Source organism: Lepisosteus oculatus, chromosome 3 (genome assembly GCF_040954835.1).
Source record: "Lepisosteus oculatus isolate fLepOcu1 chromosome 3, fLepOcu1.hap2, whole genome shotgun sequence".
Taxonomy (NCBI): Eukaryota; Metazoa; Chordata; class Actinopteri; order Semionotiformes; family Lepisosteidae; genus Lepisosteus; species Lepisosteus oculatus.
The window spans coordinates 46,455,481-46,480,814 of record NC_090698.1 but is presented as its reverse complement, the minus strand read 5'-3'; the positions used below and the strand labels follow the sequence as shown (position 1 = coordinate 46,480,814).

General features: G+C 41.4%; 1 long non-coding RNA gene across 1 annotated transcript; it reads right to left on the bottom strand.

The window, feature by feature from the left end:
* Positions 1–1,385: 1,385 nt before the first annotated feature.
* Positions 1,386–5,390, bottom strand: LOC138237859 (uncharacterized). Its single transcript, XR_011189170.1, has 3 exons — positions 5,298–5,390; positions 2,323–2,434; positions 1,386–1,485 (listed from the first exon to the last, which is right to left on the bottom strand). It is a non-coding gene; the product is annotated as an uncharacterized lncRNA (long non-coding RNA).
* Between the last annotated feature and the right edge of the window lie 19,944 nt (positions 5,391–25,334).

The window sequence follows — 25,334 nt, the reverse complement described above, 5'->3', positions numbered from 1 at the left end:
TATCTCTAGCGCGGCTTGATTTGTGCCCATTGTCTACAGATCAGTTCACAAGTCCTTGAGAGTTCTAAAGGTCTTTGAAATAGATTAGTTGTTATTAGTTATAATAACATTTCTTTTCAATGCTGCTGGAGAATCCTGGATCATGGATAAAAAGGTAAGTTTTTTTTATATACAGTTACGAAGGTCGGATGTCAGAAAGAAATAGTATCAAGTCTGTAATAAATCCCTCTTTACAGGCCATGAGAGAGTTTTTGTTACCAGTGAGCTTTTGTACAGTATGTAACTCTGGTACCAGTCCCTGTTATCATTAGTGACATCTTAACCAATGGTGCTGCCGACTCACATGTGGGGATTCTGGACACTCTGCGGGGCACTCGGCCCGGGGGTCTGGCAGCAGGAGGGGACACCACTATCTGCCTGTCCTCCTCAGGCTCAGCAGGCCCGTTAGAATAGATCAGTTGCTGTCCCACTTCACTCACATCTGAGGTCACCCCTGCAAAACAAGGTCAAAATTTCTCAACACCCTTCAGAAATGTCACCCTTTTCACCAATCTCACAACACCACAGCCCACAGTAGCAGACACACTGACACTCGCACCAACCTCAACACAAGGAGGGCAAATGCAAGAACCGACCAAGAAGGAAAATAGGCAAGTTCTTTATTTCTTTATCTCTTTAACTCTAAATGAGTCCCAGCAGACAGGAAGTTTCAACCTCTACTGTCCTGTATTGCTCAAACCTAGAGCTGTACTGATTAGGTTACTTTCCATTTTGCCCAGTCCCACAGATGGTTACTCAGCACACACTCATACACACAACCAAACACATTCAAACAAATGACAGGCCAGCAGCTCCAGCTGTCAGCACCTTGGTTGGGGCTGTACTCCACTCTCGAAGCAGCCATCAGCCTTCTGGAGGGGACTCCAGCCAAGCGAGGCCTTGCTACTGATGAAGGGGAGTTATCGGACCTGCAGGCAAGACACAAATGGAGACAGTGGAGAAAAGTGAAAAAATGATAAACACTGCTCTGTCATCTTTACAGAGTTCGAGCAGTGTTGTCAACTGTGTTCACTCCCTTGCCAAGTTCACAGTCCTGCTTTGAAGCACATAAAACCACAAAAGATGCAAGCTTGGACAACAACAAGCTAATTTTATCAACACTCTTCACTCCAGCCCCCACACAAAAACAGAAAAGATGTTTCTAAAAGTAGTAGGCTACCTGTGTGGCAGTAAGCAAAAACTGAGTAACAAGTTTGGAAAACGAGCTTCAGTGCACTGTTTATGAAAGCCACAACCGTCTTGAGTTGTAAAGGCAGCATTTTAATTGCTCTGAATGTGTCTGCAATGTGTACATTTCTGAGGGCCGTGTGTCATGGACAGACCTGGGTTGGGCGTTCGGCGGCACAGGCTTGATTCCATTGGAGAAGCAGCGAGAACGCACAAGCGTGGCTTTAGTTAGCACAGGGCAATTCTCAAGGGCTTCACCTGAAGGACACAGTAGGAAAGGCATTCATGAAAAATAAAAAAGCAACTAGATCACATTTATTTTCTAACCACTTTATTTAATTTAGTGTTGCAGATAGCACGCCAGGAAGTGAGCCAGTGCTCACCACTGTACCACCAGCTGGAAGGAAAACTAAAAGATACTCCAGAAGCAGGGTTGAGAAACATTGCTTTAATACTGATCAGTTACAAATATCAGTCTCTGAAGAGGAATAATCTTACTCCCTAGCTTGCTGCCAAGTTCAGAACAAGCTGCTACTGTATTTTGCCATGACAGAGTTTGGGACAGGGGAGAAGAAATAGAGGCAGCAGAGGGCAGATGCATTGAAAAGCCAGGAATCAACAAAACAGGTGACCACACAAACACCAATAATGGGAATCTTTATCTTGATCACATCCTCAGCTCAGGGACAGGGACAGCAGAAAATCTTTTTGTTCAGCAACTGCTAATCATGCAAGACCTCTCAATGTGCCTGGTGTTTCATGCATATAGCACTGCACACGCACAACCCACTTCACCTCCTCCAGCCCTGCCAACATACTGCATGTTACTGACACAGACTACTCCCTACCAGGAGCACATGTCTTTTTCCTCACACAAGGAGGGAAATGTACTTCACTTTCCTTTACCACACCATGGACAGAAATGTTTGGAATGATTTTGGTGGAGTTAATGCAAGCCTAAATTACTCCTTTTTCTCTGGATTCAGAATTAGCTAAAGAATTCAAAATAGACTGTATACACACTGATAACTACAGTTCTCAACTCATTACTCAGCCTGAAATTAATAGTCTAGAAAGTATAAATCAGGTACTCACCAATGCGTTTGGCACGTTTGGCATTTTTCTGACTTATATTCATTGTTCTAGTGAACTGCAGGTCTTTCTCAGAGGAGCCACTCAGTTGGGGAGACCGGGGATCTCTGTCCATCTGAGAGGCAGGAACAATGAAGTTCTCAGTGCTTGTTAATGCTTAATGTATGATTTCCAGAAAAACAGCAGTTTTTGTAGCAAATGCATGTTTTACTAATTTACATATTTTATCATTTCCATGTACTGTAATTGAATCTGAATATCCTTAAATATTTTATGTAGAAAGAGTGCAAGAGACATTTAAAACATGTAGATCAGTTTTAGCTACCATGTTGACAGACAGCTGATATAGTGATAATTTGTATTCAATTTCAGTACAGTTCTCAGCTCATCATCTCCACTTTCATTTCTTTGGAGAACATGAACCTGAGGACTCAAGAACAGTAGAAGCTTATGTAATCTCCTTCTCTTCCAAGGAGTCCAAACAGTAAAATCCTGTTTGCTTCAATAAAATGTCCAAATTTGGACAGTGATATCACTGGATCCAGTCTACTTACTTAACACAGTTTTCATTACAAACTATTCTGATTTGCTACTTTAAAAATGACAAGTACTAAAACTGACACTCAAGCAAAACTCCTCAAAGAGTTGTGATGTGTTATCTGTACTCAACTCAAGCATTACAATAGTAACATCGCATATTGACAGATGTAATGGAATGTATAAATCAAACACGAAAAATATGGGATTACAAACATTCAGACCTGTATAGACTGTCCTAAATCTCTTCTTAATGATTTCATAAACCAAAATGCAGCAAACTCTAAGCAGGCAGTTCTATTCTATAATTTACAACTGGAGAAACAGTAATAGGGGGCTGTACTTACTGCTAACATTATCTATTTGCTGATTTGTACTTGCAGAGTTTATAAGCAGCATGTTTATAAAAGATGAATGTTAATGCAACTCAGCTCCTTGATGATTTAAAAAAAATATTAGACATACAGATTGTAATCTGAAGAACAAAGAGAAGCCACCCCTAACTGTATATAGATCCCATTTCTAGCTGCTACTTCAAGGAGCCCAGATTGAGCCTTAAGACACCTAACTAGGAATCCTGTTGAAAGCACCCACAGCTCTCCAAAGTAACAAGCAGCCCAGGCATTTTATTGAAGCATCAATACCACAGCATTTTTCAAGAATTAATTCTCTTTTAGTTTCAAGTTGTGGCTCTTTTGCTACAAAAACTGCTTGACCCTATCTATCTACACTCCTTGGATTTTTAAAAACTAGAATATCTCTCACATCTTTCATTTTTATGGATTTACCAATCGACTGAACTATAAAAGTCTGAACATTTAATTACCTAATGTAAGTTTAGAGGTACTGTATAGTGAATACAAATGAATGCAGTATTATAAATGAGATTTTACTCCTGTTGCAAACCTTATGTATTGCTTCAATGCTGAAGGGAGTAAGCTACACACTTCTTGTTTTATACCCAAACATTTTGTTTGTAATTTTATTGTTCTAATTAACATGAAAAAATCATCATAAACACCCAGATGCCTATATTACAATCCTGTCTGGCGATTGGTATTACCTATGTGATATGTATACCGATTATTAATCTTTATTTTACATAGCAGTTTTCAGAAAACATTGTTTCTTAGGAAAGTGCACATTCAGGAGAGATCATTGTACCAAATAAATCAATATACAGAAGACAACATGCAGAATACATCATAAGATCTATGTGACTGCCAGGGTCTTAAGGTCAGATCTGAAAACAGACTACAAGGTGAGACTACTAGAAAGCCTTATCATGCACTGTTCATAATCTGGTAGAGAGGACAAAAACTTGGCAATATCAGAAGAAAAGACAGTGTGATCAGGGAATTAATTTATTGGGACCATAAAACATAAGAAGAAAAAAAGGTACTTTGAAGACTGAAAGAAATTCAGTAGAGATACGGATTGTGCATACAGAGTATGTACTGTATTTCATGACATGGGTGACGTTTTCTAGAAGAACTGGCACAAGAAGAACTAGACAGAACTGGCTACTAGATGTTTAACGGGAAAGATGTATTTTCTTAATACGATGTGTGGTTCTGGTGTAAAAAAAACGTCTTACAGTAGGTGAATGAAGTAAGCACACATTCAAAAGTAACAAGACCAGTGCTCGAATTCACACCCCACTGTTTTTTTATATCGTTTTTGGGTATGTTTGTATTTCTATTGATAAAAATATGAATGAAGATACTGCTTGTCTTGAAAAAAACGTTTCTGTTGCTCCGATCCTCGGACAATGATGCGTTTGCGACTCCCATCTCTTACAGGCGGTCGCATCGGTTCACCACGTGCTGGAAAGCGTCGCTACACCCCCATGCCCTCCCACAAGTTTGTACAAATCTTGAACTGAACAAATTAACATCTTCATTGATATACACATCGATTTTTATCAAACGAATTCGTTGCTTTCAGGATAGTTAAACGGGAGCTCATTCTGGTGCTCTCATGCTTCTTCCTCTGCATACCTTCTGCACAAAGTAGCGTGTAGAAGGGCACCGTTTGCACGACATTTTACTGAAGCTGGTCGTAACGGAAAATCGACAGATTTCCGCGGACACCCAATGTAAAAAAACAGTATTTTTTACCACTTTGGTTACACAGTGTAGAAACAAGCAGTCCAATTCTGAAAATAGACTTCGCCTGATCTTTACCAAGTTGCAGGGTTGCAGATGGGCAGTAACAGCACAAAAATAAAACTGTCGCTGCCATGCAAGTTTTTTTTCTGCACCATAGTTTACTGTTCTTGTGTTACACGCACGTCATATTAATTTACTTTAAAAATATTATACCAGACTATTTCTAACTAACAGAAAAATAGTGAAACACTAATGTTATACCAGATAAAGTCTCAGTGAAAGCAACTTCTCTTAAAGGGTACTGTAACTACTCCTAAAATCTATAGGTACCTTTCTGCTTTGCTGCGGTATTCCTAATCCGGGAAGGTTTTGCTGCAATAGTTTGCCACTCTCTTGACCATTACTACCGGGCGTACAATACGTTTTTTTTATATATTTTATATATGCCCTGACAAAGAGAATGAGCTAAAGCAATAACCTATGAGAAACTACGATCATTTTAACCCCTTGAGCAATCCGTCACTCTCTCAGTAATAATGCAATTGTGAGTTCAGAGATGACGCGCTGATCGCTGCGTGGCGCTTTACAGATTGAGCACGTGACCTATATAAGACGCGATCTGCGAAAATGACGTTCAGGTTAATTGAAAACAAATGCTCGGGTAAAAAAAAATATTTTGCAACTTTGGAATTTGGAAAATGCAATTCCAATTACAAAATCCGACCTCGTTCATCTTTTTTGTGGAGCTAGAGTCGCGTTTTGAGATGAAGAAGGTGGAGGAGCTGCCACTGCGGTGAATGTTTCAGTGAGGAGGAGTGGGAGATTGTTCTTCTTTCTATTGCTTCTTGACTAAAAAAAAGTTGCAAATCTGTTATCTCGGTGTAACACTATCGATGCTCCACCCTCGTGATTATTCCCGTACTTCAGTTCCACCCCTTCGGAAACGTTAGGTTTGAGCAACTTGCTCATCAACACTGTGCTCACTCATGTCTCCCACCGCAACAGAATGACGCGTGAGGACTCCTTTGCTTTTGAGGCGAGTACGGTTGCCAGCCGACCCTTGTGACCCAGAAAGTCCCGCATTTGAACATTAAAGTGTCTCCTGTTGGAAGAGGTACTGATATTTGCAGCCCTGGCAATATTGCATGTTAAAATATATCCCGTTAAACTCAGTTCAACCATGACCTAAGACTCCACTATGGAAATAAGACTGAAAGAAGAAGGCACTAGCTTTCTTGGGGTAGTTTTTAATGCTTCTGCATTTTAATTTTTTATTGATGTGTGTAAAATGTTACTTTGTTCAGTAGATCTTAATTTATCCATAACAATCACCTATCCTACTCTTAGAGCTTTTGTACATAATTTATTAAGAGAATTTTAGCTGGTAATTCCAAACTTTGAAGTCAGTTTAGTGTGTTTCCAAAGTTATATTCTGCACCAAAATGGATGACAACACATGAAAGGAAATGCAGGTCTTTTCAACCCCTTCTTAAAAGACAAAGCCCAGTTTACATTTTGTATGAGCCTGGTGCTTTCAAGAGTTAAACAGTTTCTTGTACTCCTTGTTTCAAACATGTTTGGCTGAAGGCTTCATGCCACTCCTGTCATTCGGCTGAGAAGGGTGTTCTGATCATGGGCAGTCATGGCTTCGTAGCTGGACAGTTCCAGTGTGAAGGTGGCAGTGCCAGATGTCAGAGCGCAAAGGACTGTGCAGTAACCCTGTGAGAAAGATGAACAAAAGAAAAGTCATTTTTGTAAAGAAATGCTCACTCCAATCACACTCCATTGTTTCCTGATGAATACTTTGTTAAACATGTTTTTAAACAACAAAGCCCATATTGTAATGAAACCTGAAAGACAGACAAGCTTAAATGTTCTATAAAAAATATAAACATTTATTCTGTCACTAAAAACCCCGTCTTTTGGCCCGTCTATTCATCGATAAATTTGAATAGATTAAGACTAAATTGCAGCAATAAACATTTAATATAGCATTTGATATTTGAGTTGTATTTTTAAATCAAATTGAAAGAAACCAAACTGATTTTTTTGTTAGCATATTGGTCTAACAAAGCCAATTGTAAAAAACAGCACAACACTTCTAACCTCTATGTATTGTGCCCTGGGCTACTCAGAACATTAAACAATTGCATCTTTAATTTCTGTCTTGCAATAAGCAATGACTTTTCTTTCTACATATATTTCTCTCATGTTTTCTTTCATCGGTTTATTCATTTTGGGGACTACTTTCTAGAAATGAGCCTTCCATCATGATTTCAAACGGGTTGAATCAGGAAATGGCTGCATATGTAGAAAGCACATGGACAAACAATTAAAATTGCAGCTTTTTAGAAGCTTTTTTGACAGTGCACCTACACATCCACATCATCATTTGATGATGATGATGTTATCCGGTCAGTCGGATCCGACTCTCGGCGATTCTATAGGCCATCTCTCGCCACGCTTTCCGGTCTTGGACTTTCCCTTTCAGCTGTTCTATAGCTAAACCAGTGTCCGTTTTGTTGGCGTCGAGCCACCGCGTTCTTTGGTGGCCTCGTCTTCTTGTTCCACTGACCATTCCAAGCATATTTGCTTTCTCCAATTGCCGGAGCCTGGTGATCTTTCCCTAAGCAAGATTTCTGGCTTGATGCACTCCAGAACCTCTTTATTGGTGACCCTTGCTGTCCATGGTATCCGTAACAGTCTTCTCTAGCACCAATAGCTTGAAAGCATCCATCCTCTTTCGGTCAGCTTTTTTCAGGGTCCAGCTTTTACACCCATACATCATCATTTAACACTACCTAATTCAAGCTGAGTAGTTCAGAACCTCTCTTCAGCTGTGTATACACCATAAATATGAAATACTCCTTACCTTAGTTAATTAGACAGCATAACATATGAAAGTATAATTCTAGAGGACTTATAAAATGTACAGAATGTACATCACTATTTCAAACACGTCAGTACAAATTGACACCATAGCACCAGAACTTGATCTCCACTACTGACTCTTAAGAAGTTAAATGAAAAGTTGTTCAAAACAAAAGATATGTAAACAACCAGAGTTTATGCAAACTGTAGTGCTTAAAAACAATGCTTCAAGGTGAGCCTTCACATACATGACTTTATTATTGCAATATCAAATGGGATAAACATTTTTGGGACATTTTGTCATGCTATAGTACACATCCTCTATATTGGAAACCATTCTTGGTATCAGAATCTGAAACTGACCCAAATAATGGTGCTTCAATAACCAGAAAAAACTGCCTGTCACTGATAGCCCAAATCCATTTAAGAGCCCCGTTACCTTGGAGATAAGCACTTTGTATTCCATTCTCCACTGCCTCTTTCACATCCAAAGGAAGCTGCTCTTCCACACTGTCCTCAAAGCTGATGGCAGGGGCAGCAGTGGAGCTACCCTCTGCACAGGGGCTCACTCCCAGCTCAACTGTCACTAGGTGTCAGGTCTAGGTGTCAGTCTAGTCCAGTGTGTCTGACAGAGGAGAACAACGACACTCAGGAATAGTTTCAGAACAGCAGGCTCTGCAGCAGATTAGAATGGGTCAAGCTTCTGTAGAGGGTAGGGAAATGAAAAAAAAACGAAAGCATTTTCTACTAACAGACACAGAAAAAAGAAACAATCCATACTTTCATAAATATTGGCTGGAATGAACACCAGGCAGAAATGCTGACACGTGATTTGGGACACCTAAAAAACCTGCAGTCATTTTGCAGAACACACATCCTACAGTATATCCTTGTGAAGAGGAATTGTGACATGTTATCAATGATGAGCCCTCTAAGAAACTGATGTCCACTGATATACAGCACAAGCAATTGTTACCTGTCAAAGTGAAGATATTACTGGCATATTGTGCCGAGGTGTGAATGTGATACCTGTGGTGGAAACCGACTGCAAGATGGTTTCCCTGTAGGCCACCTGTAGTGGTCCAAGGTGAGTCTCAATGCCATATTCTCTTCTTATTCGATCATGAATGATCTCAATGTGTAACTCCCCCATTCCACACAGTACAGTCTTTGAAAGAATAAGGCAAATTAATTTGACAAAACAGTAGAAATTAAGGTGCTGAATTACAACAGTTAGCTGTACCAAGGTGCTATTGCTTGCCTTGTAACAACTTTGGAGTCTGCAGGGCACTTGTGTCCTGCTAATGCCTTAGCCCTTCCTTAACAACATCAAAAGACTATGGTCGAAAATTAGTTTATGTTTACTAAATAACTAGGCATGAACTCCCATCTCTTCTCACTTATGGTCATAACTGGATCTTAATCCCACTTAGGCTCATATAGATAATAAATTAATCCTTCTGCACATCCAATCACACATTATACAAGGATAGCATACACCCCTGAGTAAGGGCCCCTTAACCCCCACTGCTCCAGGGGTGCTTTATACTGTAAATGGCTGACACTGCGCTCGAGCCTCAAGCTTCTCTCCCAGTCCGTGTCTCATGGAGAGCAAGTTGGAGTATGCAAAAAGACAAATCCCTTATACAAGAAGTTGAATATGGCCAATAAAGTGATCTTTTCTTATAAATGGCCAACCGTAACTGAATTTCCTTGAGTGGAACATAAAACTGAGTTTGTTAGATACCCATCATTTACTGTATCATTGAATTCTGCATCAATTAATCATTCAGGTTTAACTGAGCTATAGAAAGACAGACAACTCCACACTAGACATATCAAAGGAAGGTGTGCACATTATCTTTACTCTTTTTCTACAAGCTGAAAACATGGGAAAATAATGCCTTAACTTTCAGGCTGGGGTCTTCACTTTGCAGGCCAGTCAGGGCATGCTCCAAGTCTTCCAGAGGAGCCAAAACAAAGCCTTTTAGCTGGGTATGAATGCACCTTAAACCCAAACTCTGCTCACTTTATTAGTAGAGGGCAACACAAAAAAAATGTATGTAAATTTGATTAAAAGAGAGCTTTTAATGAAAGTCATTGCTTAGTAGTGTCAGGGAACCAATCAGCAGAATAAGAGGATCCTTATGCAGAACCACAAATCCTGTATAATGTGGAGTAGCACAGGGACAAATCCAAACACATAATCCAGGGACTTAGTCAATTGGAGAAGCACCGAGTCCAGTAACTAGGGAAATCCCAGAAAGACAATCCAAAAAACAAAATCCAAAGAGAATGGTCAAAAAGGCAGGAGCAAAGATTAGGAACCAGCAGATCAATCAAAAAATTTAGAAACACACAAGAGGATACTTTGGGAGGCTTCTCAATAGGGAGCATAAATTGGCGTGAGGGAACTTTAAATACTAAAGGGAAAGGGATGTGGTTGGATAATTGGTCTGGGAGTGAGAATTTATGGAACCTGGTGCATGTGGGAATGTGATGGGTTCAATTAGGAATGAGATTGTGAAACAGTGGGTTTGGGAATGTAATGGTCTTTGTGAGGGAGAGTGTGGGGTGTGACATTTAGCATGTCCTCTTTTTGAGACCTAAAACATCGGTCTGACTGGGATTTATTAAATTCCCAAAATTTTCATTTTTTGGATTTTGTTTTGCTTGTTACTCAGACTGTGAAAGAAACATAGGTCTACATATTTTCATTAGTTCCATGGATTACCGGTAGATGTTTTGAACTTACACGCAGCGTAGCTTGAAAAAGTTTTTGTGTGTGTGTGGCTTTTTATGATAGATACTTTATTGATCCCGTGAGGGAAATTGCAGTGCAACAACAGCTTTACACAGTCAACACAGCCACAGTGTAACAAATGATACAATAATAATAATAGTTCAATACATACAATACAATCAGTACAGTGAGGGTGCACTAAAAGAGCTACTCACAGTCCGGACACACAAAGAACAAACTAGAACAGAACAGTAAGCAGAAAAATTGTATCACACATATGAATATACAGTAAATATAGATGTAAATATAGATATAGATATAAATATAAATGTATTGCACGGGTCCCTGGCATGTATTGCACAAAAAACGGATGTAAACGGGAAAATAAAATAAAGAGAACAGATGTAGCAGTAGATGTGTAGATGCGTTCAGTCCAGAAACAGGTCACTGTCAATGTTGCCTCTGCTCAGACACAAGGTGGATGCATTGTACAGTCTTATAGCAGAAGGCAAGAATGACCTCCTGTAGCGCTCCCTGTCGCACCGTGGATGAATCAGTCTATTGCTGAACGTGCTTTTCATTTCTACAAGCCTGTCATAGAGGGGATGGGAGATGTTGTCCATGACAACATGATTCTCCTCTCAGCCACTACCTCCAAGGGGTCCAAGTCAGACCGTATGACAGAGCTTGCTCTCCTGATGAGCTTGTTCAGCCTTTTAGAATCCACTGCTCTAATCCCAGGGCCCCAGCATACCACTGCGTAGAAAATGGCGCTCGCTACCACTGACTGATAGAACATATGTAGCATCTTACTACATAAATTGAAGGACCTGAGCTTCCTCAAGAAGTAAAGTCGGCTCTGTCCCTTCTTATAGATGGCCTCGATGTTCTTAGACCATTCCAGTCTATCGTCAATGTGCACTCCCAGGTACTTGTATGAGTCCACCATCTCCATGCCACTCCCATGGATGTAGACAGGAGTAGGTTTGACCTTTTTCCTCCTGAAATCTACCACCAGTTCCTTTGTCTTTGTTACATTCAGTTCCAAGTGGTTCACCCCAGACCACTCCACAAAGCTGCTGACCAGTCCTCTGTACTCCTCCTCCTGCTCACCCTTGATACATCCCACAATTGTAGAGTCATCTGAGAACTTCTGCAGGTGGCATGACTTTGAGTTGTGCTTAAAGTCCGAAGTATAGAAGGGTGAAGAGGAATGGAGAAAGAACTGTCCCTTGAGGTGCCCCTGTGTTACTCACTACCTGTTCAGACACACAGTTCTGAAGTCTCACAGACTGTGGTCTGCCTGTCAGGTAGTCAGTGATCCACGAGGTCATGGAGGGATCGACTTGCATCTCCTCCACCTTCCTCCTTAGAAGTAAGGGCTGGATGGTATTGAGGGCACTGGAGAAGTCGAAAAACATGATCCTTACAGTGTTGCCAGCCCTGTCCAGGTGTGAGTAGGCCCTTTGCAGCATGTAGATGATCGCATCCTCCACACCAACTCTGGGCTGGTAGGCGAAATGTAGGGTTTCTCATGGCCATGAGAAATAGCAATGTTTAATTTGTTTCATTATATTTCAAAATGTTTCGTTAAAATGTATCATTTTTGCAACCAATGAGGACTTCTCCTAAGTTATGATGTCTTCATTTTTTTCTCAGATGTTAAGACTTCTGTTGTTTTAAAAGGAAAAAAAAACTTTACATTTAAAATAGGGTTATATTTTAGTTTTTTCCATGTTTGCCAATATGGAAGAGAAATAGCAACCCTGCAACTGTTCCATAGTTCAGTAAGAAGTTTAAAAATAACTAGAGAGTTTAAATTGATTTTTTGATAAGAAAAAGTAATAAAGATTCATTACATTGGAGGCATGTGTCAAGTGTCGATTCATTAAAAAAATGAAAAACTTTCACAACCCAAAGCAAGGCTGGGAAAGGTCAGAGGACTTGCCTCGTGTGTAAAACACTTAGTTGCAGCATTCTAGGTATTGTCGTTTAAATGCTATTGGCTTATGAGCAGCATCCCACTGCATAGTGCCACATTAAATAAAACCAAGAAAAAAAGAGATTCACACCACAAGGCTGTGTCTCTCTGTCAGCAGTATTGTGTACAGTATATAGTTGACTCTTACCTGAATGAAAACAGGACATAAAGAAAGGGTTTCAGAAATCAATCAAAGCTTTATTCCCTGCTTACAGGCTAGATAACTGGAGACTACTTTGAGTTTGTTTCAATGCTGTTCTGACTTCCTGTGGTCATTCGCGGGTTGTTTGCACGAACCCATATTGAGCAGTATTTCTCGCAGTGTGAATGTACAGTATGTACACAGCGGTCCTGCAGTGTTCCAGTTAGTTACGTACTGGTAACAGTCAGGTATACCTTAAAACTCTGGGCTTTATCCCATAAAATACATGTACATTCCATGCAAAATGCAAGGGGTTTGATAAGTGTTATCAATTTCTTGCAAACATTTTCTTTGAGGGCATTTTTGACAACATTCTCCCTCAGGGCAATGCAGTGTATATAACCCAAGCTATAGATTTGCGTTAGGGTTAGGGTTCAGATTGCTTCAGAGTTTCCACAATCTTTCACTCATTTACATGCAAAATATCCTTCAATCAAAATATACTTCTGAAGGGACCACACATCCAAGCCAAACTGAAGAGAACATACTGTATCAACAATGGTAAGATTCTGTTTTTGGACAAGTATACTGTTATTGGAAAGTTTGTGTTGAATGGTGTTTACACAAGAGATCTATTGAATCAGTCAAAAGAAAATAGCCAGATACTTTCTGGGATTGAAAGGAATTTCCTATGCTGACAGGTTAAAAGAACTCTCGGAAGGACCCATTCAAGTATTCCAAATCTTCAAAGGCATTGATAGACAGAGTTAACGCCATAGACATCTTCATAATAAACAGTAAATCAAACTTGGGAGTAAAAGTAGAAACTAAAAAGGAAGTGCAACTTCAACTTCAGCAACTTAACTTAGACTGTCGTTAGTGGCAGAAATTAGTTCAAGAAATAACTATAACATTACAATACATACAGTACAGAAAGGGTGGGGAATAAATGTAAGTACAGCAATACCACTGCATTTATGTTTCCATGATGTGCTTGAACAAGTACTGAGCCAACATTCTAAGGCATATGAGCCACAGGCAATACATAAAGAATGGAGAAGCAAGGTCAATTATGATTTCAAAATAACGACTTTATTAAGCACTTGAAACCACCAAGAAACAGCAGAGAATAGTATAAACACAAATAACACAAGTTCTGTCTTTTCTGATGTCTTCACTGTGATGTTTCATTCTCCACCATTACGTCTCTTCTTCCACTTGGAAGTCTAACAGACACAAAGTTGGGAGAGTTGGTAAAGGTGGAAGTTGGCACCAGGATAGACAGACGGGCTGGGTGAACATGTGCATGAAGCATACAGAATACAATACGTCCATCAATCAGTCAAGCAACATCACTGGGAGCCTCAAGCTCAAGTAATGACTTTAATTCATTCACTGATTATGAATAACAGACATTGACAAAAATAAAGTAGTTTTTAATTAGTAAGTGATACCTTTAAATACATTGGAAGCTAAATATATTCCAGATTAGTTTTTTGTGCTAAGTACTATAATTGTAAAAAGAATAACCTAATAAATGCATTGGTAGAAATGTATTAAAATATTTAATCATCTGTAAGTTTCTAGAGCACATACTACATGGAATATTCATTTTAACAAAATAAACAGTCCAGCTGTTAATGATGTATATTGTCCCCTGTTAAGTGTTTGTGAATGTATTGTGATTTTATAAATTTTAGACCTACATTTTCAATTTAAAGGAAATGAAATGTTTCTGTTTTAAAATTAGAGCTGTACTGTAAAATACAGGACCGCAGACCACAGACAGTACCTTTTGCTCAAAGTCGGTGCTTCAGGGAAGACAGCAACCGCTGTCCAAAGTGTCTGAAATGACAAATCTTTGCATGAGACTCATTGCACCACGGAGTTGCAAAGCTGGCTCCTTAAAAGGAAATCACCATCTTACCCGTCTAGGAAAAGAGCAAGCTTGTACCTGGTTTCCTGGGAGGCATCTTGTGCCAGCCGAGTGGCAGCAGGCAGGATGCAGCTGGTGAGTTCCCTGGGGAGGTTACGTGCGCCCATCCTCTCCACCAGGACCTGGGGTGCTATCTGCTTGTGTGTTCTCATGTGTTTCTGGTGTGAGTGTGCACGTGTCCGTGTCTGTGTGTCTGTCCTGTGACGGACTGGTGACAAGTCCAAGGTTTGGCCTGATTTACACCCACTGTTTGCAGAAATAGGCTCCAGCTAACTCATGACCATAAACTGAAGAAAGTGGTTAGAAAATGAATGGATATCAGCATTGTAGTAAACATTCTTTAGTACATGCTTTGATTTAAAGCTCCGTGAAACGTAAATGACCCTTCACAGCTCCTGAAGTCAGACCCTAAGATTCTGGGTATTATTCTATTCTGTATATTTCTGCCCTCACCTCAGACCTCCATTCAGCAGTGCGTTGATTGCACGAGCAGGGGTACATGAAGGATGAATGTGTTGGATTCTCCGGCTTTGTGCAGCAGCACCTTAACTGTGTTGCCCAGTTCCGGGTCCATCCCTCTCTGCAGGAAGCTGAACATGTCTCTCAGACACACCACTGCCATCCTAGACACAGCTGATCGCAAGTTCTTCACCTGGGGAAAGGCAAACCACCGCCAGCACTGCAGAGCCTCGTCTGTACCCCTCTCTTGAACCATTCTCTATAAATGGTTCAGAATGGATACAAAAACAGTAAAAAGCAATCATACAAATGAACAATTAATATTTTGGAGAGATCACACCTCCTGCACGAGCGCCTGGGAGACATTGTGCAGTCTGCTCTTCAGGATGGCGGGGTGATGCTGGAACAGACGCCTTATGAAGGTCAGTCCGTCAACCTTCCTCTCCCTTAATTCAGTGAAAGGAAAGAAATATATCAACCAGGACAAAGAAAGAGGTCTAACTGTATAGAGCTATGGGCAGCAAGGTCTATATTTTCACTAGTCAGAACTGTATTCAAAGAAAGCGGAATAGTTGGATGCTGATTGTACTGCTTTATGCATACCAGTCGTCAGAGGCCAGAAACTGAAGGCTCTGGGTGAGGGCCAGCTCGGAGATGCTGATCTGACCTGCGATATGGGGGGTACTCTTCAGAGGCAGAAAGAGACGTTGTAGCGGTGAGGCTTAATAATAAGGCAGAATTAAGTGTTCTGAGCCTTCCCAAATGAGGCCCCATTTCTCTGTTCATCTCTGTGGTGCAGCCACAGAGAAACTATTCATGCAACATGTTTTCTTTTGATAAGGACAGCTCCCAAAGGGGGATGCACTTAGCTAAGCCTGGCTATCATGATCAATGGTCATCCATTGGCGCCTATCTGTCTAGGGAGTGCCAGTTGGACATCTGGACTGCATTACTAAGTGTCAGGACTAAGTGACTCATATCTCACCTTGATCAACCAATCAGGGACTGGTAGGGCCGAGTAACCCACGTGGGACTCTGATGCCCATGGAACTTTCAGCCAATCAATGAGCTGAAGTTCCTCCAGGTAAAAACAGGCAACACAGAGAGCCTGAGAGATTCAACAAAATTCAGATTCAGATTCAACAAGATTCAGATTCAGATTCTAAAGGGAATTCAAAGGAGAATTCCAGGGCAGGACGGCCCAGGAGCAGAAGGCTCCCAAGGGCAGGACATTCTCGCAGGGCGCCTCCTGACCATCCTGAGACTCAGCCCGGACAACCACGGAACGGCCAGTGTGTCCGAGTGCCAGAACTTTCCTTTGTTCTAAGAGTCTAGAGTGGAGGTTGCCAGAGAGTAGCCAGCAGCAGGCCTCGTGAACAGGTCGGAACTGTGGAAAGCTGAATCACTATTCAGAACTAGCTCTTCATCAGGAACGAACCGGTCCTCTTCCTGACTTGCTGGGACCCACAGTCATCTTTTCTCCTGTGCACAAACTTTGCTAGTTAATGCCAACAATGAGCACGGAGCCAGAGAGCGCGGATTGGACAGCAACAGCCTGCAACTGTTTCTTTGTGCCCGCAGGAGATCTGAATCCCCAAAGATTGGATGAGTATTCAACTTCAATGCATTACAGCTCGAGAATTCAATTGTTATCCCAACCAGTTGATATCAATTTAATTCCTAAGAGTTATGTACTTGTTTGAGTATCTAATGTAAAAGTCATAACCAAGTTCATTTATGAAACGGTCTTAATGAATGATATACTGAACGTATGTCCTCTTGATATGTATAACTCTTTGTAACTGACCGAATATACCTTTTGTATTCTGATAACCCTCTCGATAAGATCTGTTAGGTTTATATGCATATTCTAAGTATTAATAAATGTATCCTCGTGTATTAGTACCTGTGTGTGCGCATTGTTTGAGTTATGTCGCATGGTTGGATTCTAAAGCCATCAAAAGAATCAACTTTGTGATTTACTGCTACAATTAATAATTGTCTCAGTAAATGCCCAAACCCTACAGAACTGGTGCCTTCAGAGAGCCACTATGATTACATATTTGGCGTCCCTGAACCGGTTTTCCCTACATTATTTGGCGTCCCTGGGTAATTAATCTACAATGTTATCCCTCTCCTCTGCAGATCCATCCCCCCCTGTCATGCGCAGGCGTTTCTTAAGACTCCCCACGCTCCTCCACCGGTCCTGGACGTGCCCCATCTTGTGTGTCTGTAATAACAGAAAAGCACAAGTTAACCCTGGGGAATCCTGGCCCGGCTCAGTTTGAGACCAGCTGGACTAATCCTGGTAAAAGTTTTTACTTTGAGTCCTCTGAAATATTTACTGTTGGACCCCATGACATAAATTGTTTCACAGCACTGAATTGTGATTCATAGTATTCATATACATATACTTGCATTTTATTTTGATTTTCCTCTATATTTTGCTGCTGTAACATAACTTACAGCCATATGACAGCAACTCTATAATGCTGCTGATATAATTAAGTACAGTACATAGATGAAAGTGCCATGCAAGGGATTTGATAGGTGTTTTCTAAAAGCAAGCTAAAGGCTTTCACAAGTTATCCACCAGAGTCTACAAAAAATGTAAAAATGTTTAGATAAATAACGGTGCCTGATCATTGAAGGAAATCTGGCTGGTCCCAAAATGATCAAATCCCTCAAATACCACTGATGCAAATACCACTGTAGATGGAAATAGAACATATTAGTCCTGTTTCATTGTTATTTCCTATATACTGAACCCCAAGGTCTACAAAAAAATTAAAAATGTTTTAATTTCTGAGATTTCTGAGATAAATAACTGTGCCTGATCATTGTAAGCAATCTGGCTGGTCCCAAAATGATCAAATCCCTCAAATACCAAATATATTATAGATGGAAAAAGAAACATATTAGTCCTGTATCATTGTTATTTCCTATATAGTGAATCCCTGAACAGATTTTTGCTGTTTGTTATTATTGGGTCAATTCCTTTCCAGGCTGTATTTTTACATCTAAAATACTCTAATATTCTATTCCAGAATACTGTCTGTATAGGGCTTCAAATACTGTTGTTGTGAATATTAGGTCAGTACGTAGACAGGACTTGATCATAATATACTGTAGTTACACTTGTGTGCTATGGCATTACAGTATGCAGAGTACACACGTATGCTGATGGAGACATTATTACTAATCTTGATTGTTTTTGATGTCTTGATGTGAAGTGTTTATAAATAAATATACTTTAGAAGGTATTATAAAAAACTAGGACATTGATGAAACACAAAAATGAAAGACCTACAGAGCATTTTCAAACTCAAAAGTTTTGTTTGTAAAAAACTCAAAACAAAAGCAAAGAGAAATAAAGGCCTCTTACTCACCTCCTCGACGTAGGGGTGACTGTTGTGTTGGACTGCCTTTCCATAGACTCGCGCCAGGGGCTCGACACTTGTGTTGCCAGTGCTGGTGCCTTGCCCAGGGCACGACATCAGGCTCTGCTGAGAAGCAACTCGAGTGGAGCTCCCCAACACTCCTATAGAGACAAAGTGACCAAAGCACTGGCCCTGAGACTTAGACCTGCACTGAGCTCTTGAGAACCTATGAACAGATTTCAAAACTGACATTAATAACTGCATCACCTGTTTTATTTTTAGAGTGTTAGTGAGTTGGAATGTATGATTTAATTACAATGCCTGACAGGCATCACTGAAATGGACGCAACAATATTAAAATAATAATGTGATAATAGCCAGATTCGACTGAAAGCAACTCACCAAATTGAGGCTCAGAAATTACACCAACAAATTGGTATGACTTTAAAAATATCACATCTCTGCCTATGTTACAAATGTGTTGACTACAAAAACTCTATCATCATGATCCAGAGTCCCATTGACTACATTAGATTAGTTAAAGCCTGCATTCCCATCTGATATTATCATTCCTCTGTGGGCTAACTATCACATAATGCATCACATAATGCATAATTTAACAAAGAATCAAGGCTTAATAGTTAATTTTCCTTTGTTTTTCCTCAGAAAAACTAATTATCCTTCAGAGCCAGCCCTTGTTATCATTAGTGACATCTTAACCAATGGTGCAGCCGACTCACATCTGGGGATTCTGGACACTCTGCGGGGCACTCGGCCCGGGGGTGTGGCAGCAGGAGGGGACACCACTATCAACCTGTCCTCCTCAGGCTCACCAGGCCCATTAGAATAGGTCAGCCACTACTCCACTACACTCACATCCGAGGTCACCCCTGCAAAACAAAGTCCGCATTTCTCAACACCCTTCACCTTTCAAAACCCAGCAGACACACTGACACTCATGCCGAAGTACAAATGCCAAAATCAACTGAGAAAAATGTGGGCAGGTGTTATTCTTTATTTCTTTATCTCTAAATAAGACCCAGTAGGCAGCAATAATGAACAGCTACTGTGTTTTCTGTGGACAAAGACAGTTTTTTCACTGATGAAAATGACTAGGAAATGCAGTAATCTAGTCTAGAAAAGAAAAAACTGAAACAGACTGTGCCCCATTCAAAACCCAAGCTGTAATGTTTAATTACTGTTCAGTTTTGCCCAGTCTCACAGCTGGTTTCTCAGCACACACTCATACACACAAGCAAACACATTCAAACAAATGACAAGACAGCAGCTCCAGCTGTCAGCACCTTCGGTGGGGCTGTCCTCCACTCTGGAAGCAGCCATCAGCTTTCTGGAGGGGATTCCATCCAAGCGAGACCTTGCTACTAAAGGAGGGGAGTAATCGGACCTGCAGGGAAGACACAGAGACAGAGGAGAAAAGTGAAAAAATAATAACAATCAGCACTGCTCTGACAGTTATCTTTACAGAGCTGGAACAGAGCTGTCAATTTTGAGATCCCCAACCCCACAGGCAAGAATGTTGTGATGTCCACCACTGGTGTGTTCTGACTTCCTCATAGTCCACTGCCTCCTCTTCTCCATAAAGCTGAAGGTTACTTTCCATTGGGCGCTCCAAGGGGCGCCCTGTCTGGCTTGCCTTTCCTGAGTCCCTGGGCATACCCTAGGCCCTGTCGGGCAAGGGCTTGGTGCCTCGAGAGATCGGGGGCACGGGTTTGATTCCATTGAAGACACAGCGGCAGGTTGTGGAGCACATCTGAGAGGCTCTGAGGAGCTCTGGGAAGGTCCTTCCCTGGGCTTCCCCTGAAAAACACAGACAGGGCTTACACATACTGTCTGTACATAACGTTCTGAGAGGAAACTATATTTCCACTTGACCTTTAAGAAGAATAAAGGGTGAGGACTGCTTGTCTGTTGTGAAGGCTGTAGTGGTTAGTCAGGATGGCAGTCTTCCTAACAAGTTGCCATTGTTGCTAAAACACTACATCAAGTCCCCTGCTCTTTCACCACATGGAGGTCAAGATTGTGCAAACCAACTTGACTGTAACCACTACCAGTCTTCATAATAGGCAATCAGTCCTCAGTCTGATACTTAACAGTAATCAATAGTACTACTATCACCAAAATTGGAATCAAAACTGCAGTTGTCAAAAATCATCCAAACTACCATTATCAATGTTCCTCAATTTTTATGATCACTTAATAAAAACTGAGCAAGATGAAAGAAAGGAGAAAGAAAAGGAATGGATGTGTATCCTTCCCTGCAGTGTTCTGGGAACTGGGGCAGAGGGATCTGCACAGAAGACTGCTCTCCTTCCTGCTGGATCAGGTGCTGGACATGCCAACATTAGGGTCCACATTCCTGCAAGCTGGCTGAGAGCCCAGACCCCCAGCAGCTCCTGGGGCTGTGAGAAATGTACGCTCTACGCTGGAATGTCCGCAGAGAGGGCAGGAAGTCTTTGTAGGCACATTGTCCCCACCATGGACAGGAGCTGTCAAAACCAGCCAAACATAGCTCATTCCTTGGTTTTCCCAAACATTGAAAGATGTTAAGGATTAATATAATTAACTAGCATAGCATTATCATTACCAGCCCAAGCATCATTTGTATATCATTAGATATCAAGTATCAAGTATACCATTAGACAGCCCAAGCCTTAGCTGTTAACTAATGCATATGCGTGGAACTGTGTATCCAAAATACATTGGGAGTTTTAATGCTATGACTAAAGTTCTGTTGAGAAATAAAAAAAAAACATTTAACAGCTTGTGAGATATCAAATCCTTTTTCATCTAAAAGTCCAGTTACATCTATGAGCCAAAGACACAACCAAAGCACAAGCAATCTGGTGGGAAGAGAAGAAATGTCAATAGCAGGAAGCAGCACTCCCCGAATCAATTTCAGCTGTGACTCTTGGGCTACTCATCAAGGTTTTGCTTTTTGCTTTGAAAATTTCACAGCCTCTCACTTCTTTGTGAAAAAAAAATTTCAAGATTTAATAACCGGCCTGAGAAATTGGGACTGCAGATCCCCTTTCAGGCCTGACCCTCCTCTGTGAGCACACCTCTCTCTCTGTCGGAAGGGTTGGTGGGGCTCAGGAACTGCATGTCCGAGTCCTCTCCACCACTGTTCTGTGACATCCTCAGGAGCCTTTTCTTCCCTGAAACCTGGGGTTGGTAAGGCTCTGGGATAACTGGGTGGGGAAGCAGAGTTGCTGGGGTTAACAAAAAACTAAAACCACCTGTATTCTGGCCAGAATCTACTGCAAATGAGTTTGCTTACTCTGAAGGAGCTCCTTGGGGTTTTCTCTGTGAATCTGGAAATATCATCACCTTGTGAGCTTTTGTCACCTGATGATCTACTGCCTCACAGAACCAAAACGTCACCCCCAATACTCTAAAACTCTGGCACGCTATCTGTTGCTGTGTTGTTAAAGCTGGAGTTGAAATGTGAACAGGAATGTGTACTGGCATATCCACTCCTAAGAGTTCAATAAATGGGTTGTGCTGCTATCTCTAGCGTGGCTTGATTTGTGCCCATTGTCTACAGATCAGTTCATATGTCTGTAAGAGTTCACGATACAGTTCTGAAGGTCTTTGAAACTGACTTGTTGCAACCCCCTCTGATAGGGCAGTTATCAGGCAATTTTCTTTTTCAAGAACCAATTTTGATCAATTCTCAATTCATTCATCCATCCATCCACTTTCTAAACACTTTATCCAATACAAGGTCATGAGGGAGGGAGCCTGAGTCACAGGGCACACAGACACAAACACAGACATGCTCATATACTCACATCAAAGCCACTTGTTCCAGAAGCCAATTAACCTACCACCATGTCTTTGGACTGTGGGAGGAAACTGGAATACCTGGAAACCCATAAAAACTAGTGCTGCACGGCAGCAATGCCAACCACTGAGCCAACATGCCGCCCATTAATAACTCACCAATATCAGAACGATCCTCAAAATCAATAAAACAATACAATAATCCCCAAGGCCAGTCTTACTATCCTCTAAACTTTTACCAAAGGACTCCTAAAAACATTCAAGAAAACGAATGTTAGAAACATAATGTTTTTACCACATCAGCAGCAGCAGAAGAGCCTTTTCTTGATGCAAGGCAGTTTAAAAAGACAGAGCAGAACCAAGTATACAGTAATACATTTTTTTTTCCCTGATGCTGGAGAATCCTGTATCACGGATAAAAAAGTAAGTTTATTTTCGTTTTGTACAGTTATGAAGGTGGGTTGTTAGAAAGGAATAGTGTCAAGTCTGTAATAAATTCCTTTTCACAGGCCATTAGACAGTTTTTGTTACAAGTGAGGTTTTGGTTGTAACTCTGGTACCAGTCCCTATTATCATTAGTGACATCTTAACCAATGGTGCAGCCGACTCACATGTGAGGATTCTGGAAACTCTGCAGGGCACACAGCCCGGGGGTCTGGCAGCAGGTGGGGACACCATTATCAGCCTGTCCTCCTCAGGCTCAGCAGGCCCGTTACAATAGGTCAGTTGTTGTCCCGCTACACTCACATCTGAGGTCACCCCTACAAAACAAGGTCAAAGTTTCTCAAAACACCCTTCAGAACTGTCACCCTTTTCACCAATCTCACAACACCACAGCCCACAGTAGCAGACGCTCTGACATACACACCAACCTCAACACAAGGAGGGCAAATGCAAGAACTGACTGAGAAGAATAATCGGCAAGGTCTTTATCTTCTTTATCTCTATAACTCTAACTGAGTCCCAGCAGACAGGAAGTTTCAATCTCTACTGTGCTGTACTGTTCAAACCTAGAGCTACTAGGTTACTTTCAGTTTTGCCTACTCTCACGGCTGGTTTCTCAGCACACACTCATACACACAAGCAAACTCATTCAAACAAATGACAGGCCAGCAGCTCCAGCTGTCAGCACCTTGGTTGGGGCTGTCCTCCACTCTGGAAGCAGCCATCAGCTTACTGGAGGGGATTCCAGCCAAGCGAGGTCTTGCTAGTAAAGGAGGGGAGTTATTGGACCTGAAGACAAGACACAAAAGGAGACACAGTGGAGGAAAGTGAAAAAATGATAAACACTGCTCTGTCATCTTTATAGAGTTCGAGCAGTGTTGTCAACTCTGTTCACTCCCTTGCCAAGTTCACAATCCTGCTTTGAAGCACATAAAACCACAAAAGATGCCAGCTTGAACAACAACCTATCTTTATCAACACTCTCCACTCCAGCCCCCACAAATAGGAATAGGAATCAGGTGCGCAGAATAAAGTCTTGAGTGAAAGGGCTGGAGCACCCTTAAGGAGGGGGAGCTATAATCGTGACACCCTGTGGTTCAACTGACAGGGAAGAACAGTGAAACATGTATCACCCAGCTAAGAGCTTTGTCTGGGGAGAATAAACAGTCTTGTGAGGGATTTGTTTACCTAAAGATTAGATCCTGTAAATCCCTCATAGCCTCCCTAAGTCTGTCCCAGTCCAGTGCGTAGAAGGGGTTAAACCTAAAGTGAACTGTTAATGGTGTGTTGGTTTCTCTGTTATGGGATACTTGAGCACTTCTGTCATGCTTGTCTCACTTCACAGTGTGCTATAGAGTTACATATATGGGGAGACGGAAGGAGGCCACAGGACTATTGGGGCAGCGAGTTTTACTTCCTGAGTACCAGATTTTAACATTGATTCTACCATTTACGTGCACTTATCATGCGAATGTGGGTGGTTCTATCCCAGATCTGTTGGGTTGGGATGTTATGCAGCATTACAAGTAATGACTATCCAGAACAGGGTATCACGTGGCTTCAACTGACTGTGATCACTCAGTATGTTGATGGTATTCTGAGTGCTTCCCCTGACGAGGAAACCCACAAGTCTGAGTTGCTTCAGGTTTAGAGTGTCTAATATTAAGCAGTTATGATAAGGCCCTTTTGTGTCTAGCATTGTGTAATTTTAACAGGGCCTGGGTGCAATGTTTTTACGGGGTGAGCACAACTTTTAACAGATCTAATTAAGGGGGAAGTGCAGTACAAGGACAGGATTGCCTTGGTTCCAGCAGCAAAAGCCGCCTGTAATAATTTGAAACAAGCTCTCTTACAGGTGCTGAGACTGGGGTTTCCTCAGATGGACCAACCATTCCTTTGTATGTAAGTGTGGAAAATGGCTTCTGGGCAGCTGTGCTGACGCAGGAGCATGGAGGTAGGCACCATCCGGTGGGATACTATTATACCATTAGATGCTGTAGCCAAAGGGTGGGGGACCGTGAAAATTTAAGAAAATGTAATACTGTTTACTGAAGGGTCTGGCGCATGAGGGAGAACAGAGAACAGGCTGAGCTGTTGCAACAGAATTCGAGGTGCTAACGACCGGAAAATGCCCCTCCACTGCCTCTGCGCAGCAAGCCAGTTTAGAGCACTGATGGAAGATTGTAAAAAGAAAGATGTTAAAGGGTTACTGTATATGTATATAATCTATGTATTTGTTGCATGTAGGCCACAATTCTGGATGGCTATGGAAAAATAGGATTCTCTCACCACGGCAGGGACTCCAGTTAACAATACTGGGTTTGTCTCTGATCTCATTTGTAGTTTTACAGCTGCCAACTGAAGTAGCTGTAGTAAGGTGTAAATGACACAATAAATAATCCTGGGTCTGAGTCTGAGACCCCTGTGAAACCTCTATTGGGGAAAAGGGAGAATTCAGGTTGAGGCCTCTAATAGATGTGGTTAGAAAAAATGTGAAAAGAATGTGGGGTTGCATGATGATGGGATGTGGGGCCGTCAGCACACCAGATGCCCTGCATGCCCTCACAGCCTAATGCCATTTTGTAGCCAGAAATTCATGCTGGCGGA